Genomic DNA, 10,326 nt, shown 5'->3' with positions numbered 1-10,326 from the left:
GGACAGGAGAAGGAGGTTATTATGAGGTGAGTGTTAACGAGTAGCTGTTGATTTATTAACTATCTTTAACAGTGTGCTATCTGTTTAAGTATTTTAGTAGTTATGTAGCGATTGTAGAGGTGGGTTGGAGTGATTGGGAACCTATAGAATGGTGATGTGGAAATACTATGGAAGGGCCGGTCAACGATTGAGAGAACCTGTTTTGTGGTTCCTCGTTCTCGCTGGAAATAGCAGCCACTTCCCCTCCGTCACATCTTGGTTAGTCTTATACGTCGTTGGTCACCACCTCTGCTGTCCCTGGGTTGTTTCATGCAGCAAATGCCTAGTCCCAGGTTCATTTACCACCTCTCCACACATGAATTCGCCTCGAAAGAAAGAGAAACCAAAACGTTTGCAACATCCAAAGAACTGCCATGGCGATGCCAAGTAGTGGTTAAGTTTAAGCCTCTTGCACTCACATTATTCAATGCTTATTTATTCACATTGTTTTGAATTAATCATGTATTATCTCATAGCTTTTAGACTTTGATGATGTGATTGCATATTTTTAGAGTAAGGGTAGATCCGGGAGGCCAGATCTGGCCAGTTTGAATATAAAACAGGTAGACTATTTGGGGTAGATACGGCTGCTTTAAATGCTAAAGGATTAACCGGACATATTTACCTTAGGGCCCCCGCCCCGCTTGCAGTGTTTTCGTAGCTTCTTTTCTTAAAACGTTTCGTAAATTACTCTACAAAACAGTTGGGAGTTTGTCCTTATAGGGGACATGGTTCACGCAGGGCCAGTCTCACTCTTGTCCATCAAACTTGTACTGGTCCGGTGCAGTAATTATCAAGATGTAGGAGTTGTATGGAGTTACCTTCTCTTGGATAACACCTACAGAGCTAAAGGACCTCATATACCTTACATCCGTTGGGATATCTGTCAGTGACTTTAACTAGTGTTTTAGAAAAACGAAAGATAAACTGGAGAATGTAGTCCGAGGTATGTTTTGGCTAAGAAAACATATTGGTTTGGTCTTGGCTGGAATGCCCATAGTTATGTCTAATCAGGCTTTGCCAGGTGCTAAACAACTATAACAAGAACAATATGATCTCACCCTTTATCAATGTATAAGCTTGTATGGGAGAATTTACGAAAAAAACAACAGACGAAGACAGATGGTGTAAACAACAAATGGATGTATTAGTATAAGGCTCGGGAATAGAGAAAGTCTTTGACGTTTCGAACCTACGCTCTTCAACTGAAAGGAACACAGAAAGAAATAAGGAGCGAAACAAGGAGAAAAAATATAAAGGTACTGGTCAGCGATCTATCTTGTACATGGACGCTTGACCCTTTAGAAATAGCAGCTAATTGTCCCTAAACATAAAACCTAATTGACCTGTGAGATAAAAATGAGGAACATGCCGAATAATGTAGGTCGAGCGACAAATGGTATAAAAAGAAAAGAAGGAATGGTCATTGGTTGGAGCGCCTGTGATCATAGGTTTCCTTAATCAGAAACGAGCTTTTGGGTAGGGGTTGAAACAAAAAAAAACATGATTAGTAGTATTATGAAATAGAAGTATGTTTTATCTTTTATTTTTTACTTGTTTCAGTCATGTGACTACAGTTATGCTGGAGTACTGTCTTGAACGGTTTTTAGTTGAATGAATCAACCCTAGGACTTATTCTATTGGTCCTTTACCGAACCGCTAAGTTACGTGGACGTAAACACACCAACACGGGTTGTCAAGCGATGATGGTGGAGGAACACTAAAACATACACACACATAGATATGTGTGTATGTGCGTGTGTGTGTGTGTGTACTTATATACGACGGGCTTCTTTCAGTTTCCATCTACCAAATCCACTTACAAGTTTCTGGTCTCTGCAAGACACTTGACTAAGATGCCACGCAATGGGACTGAACCCGAAACCATATAGTTGGGAAGCAAACGTTTCACTACACAGCCACGCCTACGCTATGCTTGCTTGCTTGTTTTTTTTGCTTTTGTTTAGTTTTTCTTTTCCTAAAAGATTAAAATTTACAATAAAATTATTTTACATTCTACTTCTATTTTTGCTCTTACCAGAGGTTCTAATCAGAGGTTGTGGCCATGTGGATGCATCCTCATTAGTGTGATTTTTAATTTATTTCATTTCCGCAGCCCTTGCTCTGTGTTTGATTTTGGTAGCCGTCCCTATTTGTGTTTCTTACTATGATCTAGGTTTCTATATCTCCAAAAGCTCTCCAAGACTTTTTCGGTAAGCTGTGAGCGTCTTAAGGAAGCTATTATAGTATTTAGTTCTTACTCTAGACCATAGCTTCCCAAAGTGGGCGATATCGCCCACCGGTGGGCGACTTCAACTTACAGGTGAGCAATGGGCGAATTTCTAGAAAATGATGGGTGATTTGAGATTTTAGTGGGCGATGTGAACATTTTATGGGTGACAATGAATTTTCAGAAATTAAGTCTTCATTTACTGATATCTAGGCATGCCTTGAATAAGGATGCACTTTTATCGATTTGACTACTCGCATTGTATTAAAAAAGCGGAGTTGTTTATCGATCGAATATTTTTGTCGCAGTCATTGAGATGGCCTTAAATTACACTCCACAACAATTTTTTTTTCCTTTGCATAATCGTATGAAGCCCCGCGTATAGAATACAAATTTCGCAAAAATTTTCTGAAAACTCCAAAAAATAAAAACATGAGAGATTTATATGTCGTGCGTAATTCTGTGGTTTCATATCAAAACACAAGTGTTATTTTCAAGATACTGACAAAATGTACAGTCACGCACAAAATGACAGCTTTGATATCGTGTTTCTTGACTGGGTGAAAATGATCAAACTTTAAACTTCTATAACATTTTTAAAACATTTTTTCTGGAAAAAGTTGAATAATTCCAGCAATTTAGCCAAATTCTAAAATTTTCGATAAACTTTAATTTTTGAAATACTAGCAGCCAGACGAACTAGATCCGTATTTGTTCCAGTAAAGACGTGTCATCTGACTCTGCTCTATTGACTTCTTCTCTTTGGGAATATCATACTGCCTTTCTGATGCCGTCTGTAGAAATTCATTTTCACATTTTCACTTTACTGATACCTCCAGTCAAGAAAATTTGTCAACAGTACAGTAGTGATTATTTATCGTTTGGATTTATTCCCTCTCCTCAGAACTATCAAACATTGACCAACGAAGCAATGAAACCTTCACGCTTGGAATATCACTTTGATGCAAAGCATTCTGATAAGGACAAGCCGTTATACTTTTTGCAACTGAGCTCCTCTTTCAAAAAGCAAATACAAACATTCAACTCCAGGAAACTAGTAAACAGGAGAATGACGGGTTGATTACATCGTACAATATTGCTTGGCTTGTTGCTACGTCTGGGAAGTCTCACACAATTGGAGAAACATTACTTCGCTCAGTTATCGAAGAGGTTTTGTCAATCGTCATGCACGAAAAACCTGATAACATTATGAAGATCCCACTTAGTAATAACACAATTTCTCGACGCAGCGATGAAATGGCCAACGATGTCAAACATCAGCTCATTAATATTCTCCAGAGTTCTGAATTTCCTATACAAGTGAATAAGTCAACTGTTGTGGGCAATCAATGTTTGATGATGGTATATGTTCGGTATTTCAAGGAAGACTTTCAACCTTGTGAGGAAATGCTGTTTACAGACAAATTGCTGCTTGATTCAAAAGGTGCAACTATTTTTCACACTCTCAAGTCTTTCCTTTTTGAACATGATATCCCCTCAGTAATATTCTTGCCTCTGCGTCTATAGTACCAGATATCGTGATCATTTATAGCGTGTGAATTAAGGTTTTGCATACTCTTCCAAAGATTCAGTGTTCAGCCATACTTTGCTCCAGACGGGTTGGATTGTATCTTGATGCTCCAATAATAATGGGTATGAAGCTGAAAGTGTATCTTGGGTACTGGATTTGCAAACTCCTTATCTCTGGTCCATAGGTGTCCTCTTACTCTCATATTTTTGTGTCCACATATGTTTGTATGTCATTATTCAGTTTTGTTTCAAGATTTCTTGCTAATAGAGGAAGAACCGATTTCTAACCTAGATCCAAGATTCCTTCATTGGAGTTTCACCAACATCAACAGAGTATTTTTCCATGCATGTATGTATATGTTCAGATTTGTACTTTTTGTCTTGTGTATGTATCCTCACGCATATACTTGCACATCTAGACATGCGCATATATACTTAAATGATAAATTTCTGGAAAGTTTTACAGATTTTTACAGTTCCGGTGATGGCTTGAAGAGCCGAATTTCTCAACATTGGTACTTAGTAAGTAATGTGTTGTATATCCCAATGCTGCAGGTAATTACAGGTATAATTACAGGTATAAACCTTAACTTGGAATCTGGATAGAGTATCTGTAGATTATTCAATAGTTCAGCATAGACATTTTTTTTCAACGATATTTAGCTTTATGTTAACATCCGCTGGGCAGCTGATTTCCACAAATGTACACAGTTTCAATTTATCCCAAAACACTATGTCAGGTCTATTATGTTTGCATTTCACTGAGGTTTTCACAGGGACATTCCACCGGTACACCTTTTTGTTATGAGTGACTATGGCTTCTACCATACTGTGAGTTCTTAATTCTTTGTCCTCGGGGTTATCCTTCCGACAGATTTCATTATATAGTGCTTACAATATCAAGTCTCATAGGTAGATAATACTGTGATAACATATCGGACAACTGCTTATAATGTGAGTAATATTTTCGGTGTTAACTCCACAAAGTCTGCATCGGTTATCACATTTTGTTGAATTTTCTTGCGTGTCTATCCCTTTTGTGCATCAGGTATTTGGTTGATGTTTCCTGTTCCTAAATTGCAAGCGCATATCCTTCAAAATGGGAGTTAGCAATCCGGTTGTTGGTCCATGATAGACCACTTTGATGATCAATATTACCATCACCCAGGAGCTTTCAGCTAACATATCCATACGTGATCTTCTGCTCATATCCGCTCATTCTTTCTTCTGAAGATATTTTGCATACGTTCGCATATGTAAGTATATTGTAATGTTTATATATATATATATATATATATATATATATATTTGTATTTATGTGCTTTTCTGTGTATATTCCACCGATGAAGGCAGGGCCAGAAATCCAGGATCTGGAATTATCCAGTAATTTTTGCTAGTTTATTTTGTCTTCGTCTTCGACCTTTTGTGCTATATGAATATTTATTGTGGTGTAGAGTCAAGATTTGACTGCTATTTTTCAGCGTGGTGGTATCTCTTAGATACCCTAAATTATAATTTGAAATAATTGTTACCTTCGATGGTTTTTATTTCCATGCCGGCCACTTGATAAGATCGATATTTTATATATTGATCTTATCCTTATTTATATAAATTTTATATATACATATATATATATATATATATATATATATATATATATATATATATATATATATATATATATATATATATATATATATATGTTGTTGTACTTGGGGATGGTCATATTGCCAGTTTAGCCAATAAAAACACACGCACTGTATATATATATATATATATATATATATATATATATATATATATATATATATATATATATATATATATATATATATACATACATACATACATACATACATACATAGTTGTGTGTGTGTGTGTGTGTGTGTGTGTGTGTGTGTGTGCGTGTGTGTGTTGTTGAAATTTACAGAAAAACAAAAGACGAAGACATGTGTATGAACAACAAACAGGTGTATTAGTTTGACGTTCGGGAAAGTGAGAAAGTCTTTTACGTTTCCTGCCAACGCTCTTCAACAGAAAGGTATAAGAGAAAATAAACATAGAGAGAATAAAAACATTGTGGATCTAGCGGTCAAGCATGGCGATTGGTTGGGAATAAAAGGTTTCACAGGAGAGGTAGATAATAAAGTATCGGTGATCCCAAAACAAAGGAGGGGGTGTCAATGAAGAGAGAAGGTGAGTAGGAGTGAAGAGAGGAAGTATGTGTCAGGGGAAGAGAGGAGAGGAGTTGAGCCCATGTGGCGCAAAGGAGCAAAGAGGGAAGATTAATTCCTGTTCGCGGCGAAGGCGCGAGTCCGGATAGCGCCTGTGCAAAGACAATCTGAACACAGACAGGTGTTGTAGTGAATGACCCGTAGAGCGAAAATGGCGCGAGAACGGGGTTTCATTGCCGAATCTGATGTTTCGGAGGTGCTCCGCGACCCGGTCAGCCAAGCGGCGTCCCGTTTGACTGATGCAGTAAATGACGTTACTAGAAGTGCAGATAAAGGAGTCGGGTATATATGATAGTCGATGATATGATAGTGCCTGTGAGGATGGTGGTATTGGAGAGGTACGAGGAAGTGCAGCAGCGTGGGCGGGATCAGGGGATCGAGTCAGGCTGGGAAGTGGGGTTAGGGAAGAAACTGTGGACCTGGAGGTCACGCAGGTTCTGGAGGGTTTGGACTGGAGTCGCCGGAATGCTAGGAGAATAGTACGTTGGAGGAGAGAGAGGAAGTAGTAAGTGCATGGAGAGTTGGAGTAACGGAAGGGATGGGGTGAGGATGAGGGCGACTGTATCCGGGAGGTAGATGAGGATGGGTGGGTTCAGTGGAATCGGGTGGGACAGAATCAAGGAGTGAGTGGCATTTATGTTGTTTAGTGCGAGCGAGGAACTCGTGGAAAATATGATTTAAATGGATTATGAAGCGTAGAGTGGAATGTGCAAAGGAAGGTGAAAGAGAGGAGAAAAAGGTGGAATAAGCGGGAGGGAGAAGGCGGTCGAGGGTGTGTATTTTGGAGAGATTAGAACGAATGGTGGCACGCATAAGGCGGTAGGAAGTAGTACGGAACATGGGCAGGGTAGCAGAAGAAGAGTGAAAAGTGGAGTGGAAATGGAGGCGGAAACCTTTGAGAATGAGGTGGGGGTGAGGGCAGAGACTGAGAAAGGAAACGTGGTTAAAGAAGCGTGTGTGTGTGTGTGTGTGTGTGTGTGTGTGTATATAAGCGGTTAAACGGTATAATACGACTAAATGTACATTGAAAACAGAAAATTGTTAGAGAGCTTAATCATGGAAAGCAAAAAGATATGTATATTGTTTACTAAGCAATGACCGGTTTTGCTTGTTTAAGACGATCTCTTCAAACTAGAATAAAATCGGAAAATAGATTAAATTAAAAATTTTTCATGTCAGCGCTGAAAATTCACACAGTTTTTTGATAAAAAAATACAGCCCCATATACTTGAAGCTGCTGCTGCTGCAGCTTCTTCTACTTCTTCTTCTTCTTCTTCTTCTTCTTCTAGCCGTAGCTAGACTAATGTACTTAAACATAGTCTTGGAGAATAACCCCTTTGTTGGCAGCAGAAAGTTTTGCTTGGTTACATATAAAACATATTCTGCTTTATCGCAGAATGAAACCCCTTCGCAGCACTATTTGTTCTGGGAAGATCTTGAAGAATACGCTGGTTTACATTCCATACAGCTATCAGGAAGTAGGTAGTTTCCTCCGTCGTCTAGCACCTCTCTCTCTCTCTCTCTCTCTCTCTCTATATATATATATATATATATATATATATATATATATATATATATATATATATATATATATATATATATCCTCTGTCTCCACTCTAACCCTAAGCATCTGAAGTGTTAGTCGCGACCTTAAACCATAATAAGCTTCATGTAATGCAAGACTAAGTCAACCTGTTAATAAATATGTTTAGATTCCGTAATACGTTTCGAGAGCCTATATCGTTCGTTTGTACAGATTTCTGTATACATACATGCACACGCACATACACACATACACACATACATACATACATACATACATACATACATACATACGTACATTGCATCACTCAGATAACCCCTACGGAACAGTAGAGGAAGAAAGGAGTCCTTCAAATATGTAGTCAGCAGTGAAAATAATAACATCTTAGGGATATGTGAAGAACTTCTGAATAAGTACTTTCCTAGCACAGTTGTTCTTTGTGATCCAGCCGTAGCTAGACTAATGTACTTAAACATAGTCTTGGAGAATAACCCCTTTGTTGGCAGCAGAAAGTTTTGCTTGGTTACATATAAAACATATTCTGCTTTATCGCAGAATGAAACCCCTTCGCAGCACTATTTGTTCTGGGAAGATCCTGAAGAATACGCTGGTTTACATTCCATACAGCTATCAGGAAGTAGGTAGTTTCCTCCGTCGTCTAGCACCACGTCCTTTCACAACGCCTATGTAAGTCAAGTCGAAGTAAGCGATTAATTCTGCTGGCATTTCTTCATCGTCTATTAATTCTTCATAGGCCTTTTCGAAATCTTCAACAGGTAGGAAAACATCGAATTTTAAGACCACATCGAATTTTGAAAACATCGAATTTTAAGACAACATTCAGAGTCTTTATTGTATTTTTCTTTGAGGCCTAAATTTGTAATTTTTTCGAAATATTGATTGGCTCAAATGAAACAAACATGCCACGACAGATGAATTAAGGAATGATGAATTAAATACCTTATGAACTGCAACTTCGAAATTTGCCATGTCATCAAGCGGATATGCATTAAGTTGCATAATTTTCAATTGCTCGAAAAATAATTTGTATGTCTGCTTTGTTTTACTCGGCAGTAATGCAAAGACCCGTGGAAAACTGGTACCTTTAACTTGTACATGAATGCTAAACAGTTGAAACCACTGTTCTGGTACTATTTTAAACGTTCCATCACATATCCAATGACGATATGATGCTATATCCTGAAGAGCACTTTCTGATGCAAATACTAGTATACGCTGTTGATCCTCAATACTCGAATCATATCTCAGAAACTGTTCGCCATTATCAAGTTTACAATATTCATCAGGTATTTCAATACCAGTTCTAGCTCCTGAATTAATAAATAGCATTCATGTCCCAATCCAATTCACTATGGAAATGAATGAAAACGATCTCTCCTTTCTAGACATCCTTATTATTAAAGAAAATGCGACAGTTACAACTGACCTCTACTATAATAACAGAGACACACAACAATATTTAGATGTTAGATCTTGCCATCCTTCCCATATAGAAAGGAACATACCTTTGAATATGGCAAGGAGCATATGCTCAATAGTCACAGATACTTTTAGACGAGAGAAGCGACTGGCAGAACTTAATATATTCCTTCAGAAACAAAAATATCCCAACAAATTAATTCAACATGTCATAACAAAAGCAAAGGAAATCCCGATCTCTAACTTACGGAGAAACACTCAGGCTAGGTGTGAAAATAAAAATACAAATATAAATATTCCGTTTGTAATCCCCCACAATCCTAGAAAGCACAACATCCTGCAATCAGCCAAACGATATCTTCCAATTCTACATCAATCACCAAATCTCCAACGAATAATTAAAAAATCACGAATTATCAATAATCGAACACAATCATCTAACCTCAAGAGACTCCTAACAAATGCGAGGTTTACACTTAAAAAAGAAACGACGCAAGTAACCAAGTGTGGAGACCCCCCGCTTTGGGACAAGTGAATTAATTGAGCAAGGGACAACCAAAAGGCTCAAGAATGGGAAGAAATTAAAAGTGAATGCAAACATGAATTGCAAAGCAAGAAATCTCATCTACTGCATCACATGCCCACAGTGCAATGAAAACTACATTGGAGAAACAGGAAGGAAACTGACCAGCCGTGTAAATGTGCATAAACAACAAATTAGGGATTCATCTCTCAGGAATGTCCCATGTAGTTAACATCTAGATATCTGTACAAATGGAAAATCAAAATATTCCCATTTTATAAAATAAACGATAAAAATGTACAACAACGAAATGCAAAAGAAGAATACTTTATAAGAATCCTAAATCCGAAATTAAACCGAATATGGCCAACACTCCATAATGGGAAAAGAATATTTATGACTAAAACCAGAAGTCCGAAAATAAACAGGAAATAATACAAAAATGATTTCCTCTTTAAGAGCACGTGTGTTTGAAAAGGTTTAACGAAAGCGCTCACATACTAGAAAATAACTTCTTCCTCATAACAAATTTCATAACATTTTTTTTTTAATAATCTTTTTTTAAAAATCACCTCTACTCTTTAAAAAATTGTATTAAGTAATCCTCATAGACTTTCAAATATGTGTATGTGTGTATGTGTATGTGTGTATGTGTATGTGTGTATGTGTATGTGTGTGTGTGTGTGATCTATATATGTATACATATATCTGTATACATGTATATGCATACATACGTGCGCGCGCACACACATACATACATTCATGCATGCATGCATACATACGTATG

General features: G+C 37.5%; 1 pseudogene; it reads left to right on the top strand.

The window, feature by feature from the left end:
* Positions 1 to 8,948: 8,948 nt before the first annotated feature.
* Positions 8,949 to 9,974, top strand: LOC149131513 (uncharacterized; annotated as a pseudogene).
* Positions 9,975 to 10,326: the final 352 nt, after the last annotated feature.

Source organism: Octopus bimaculoides, chromosome 21 (assembly GCF_046866305.1).
Source record: "Octopus bimaculoides isolate indiv1 chromosome 21, ASM4686630v1, whole genome shotgun sequence".
Classification (NCBI taxonomy): domain Eukaryota; kingdom Metazoa; phylum Mollusca; class Cephalopoda; order Octopoda; family Octopodidae; genus Octopus; species Octopus bimaculoides.
This window is presented reverse-complemented; position numbering and strand designations above follow the sequence as displayed.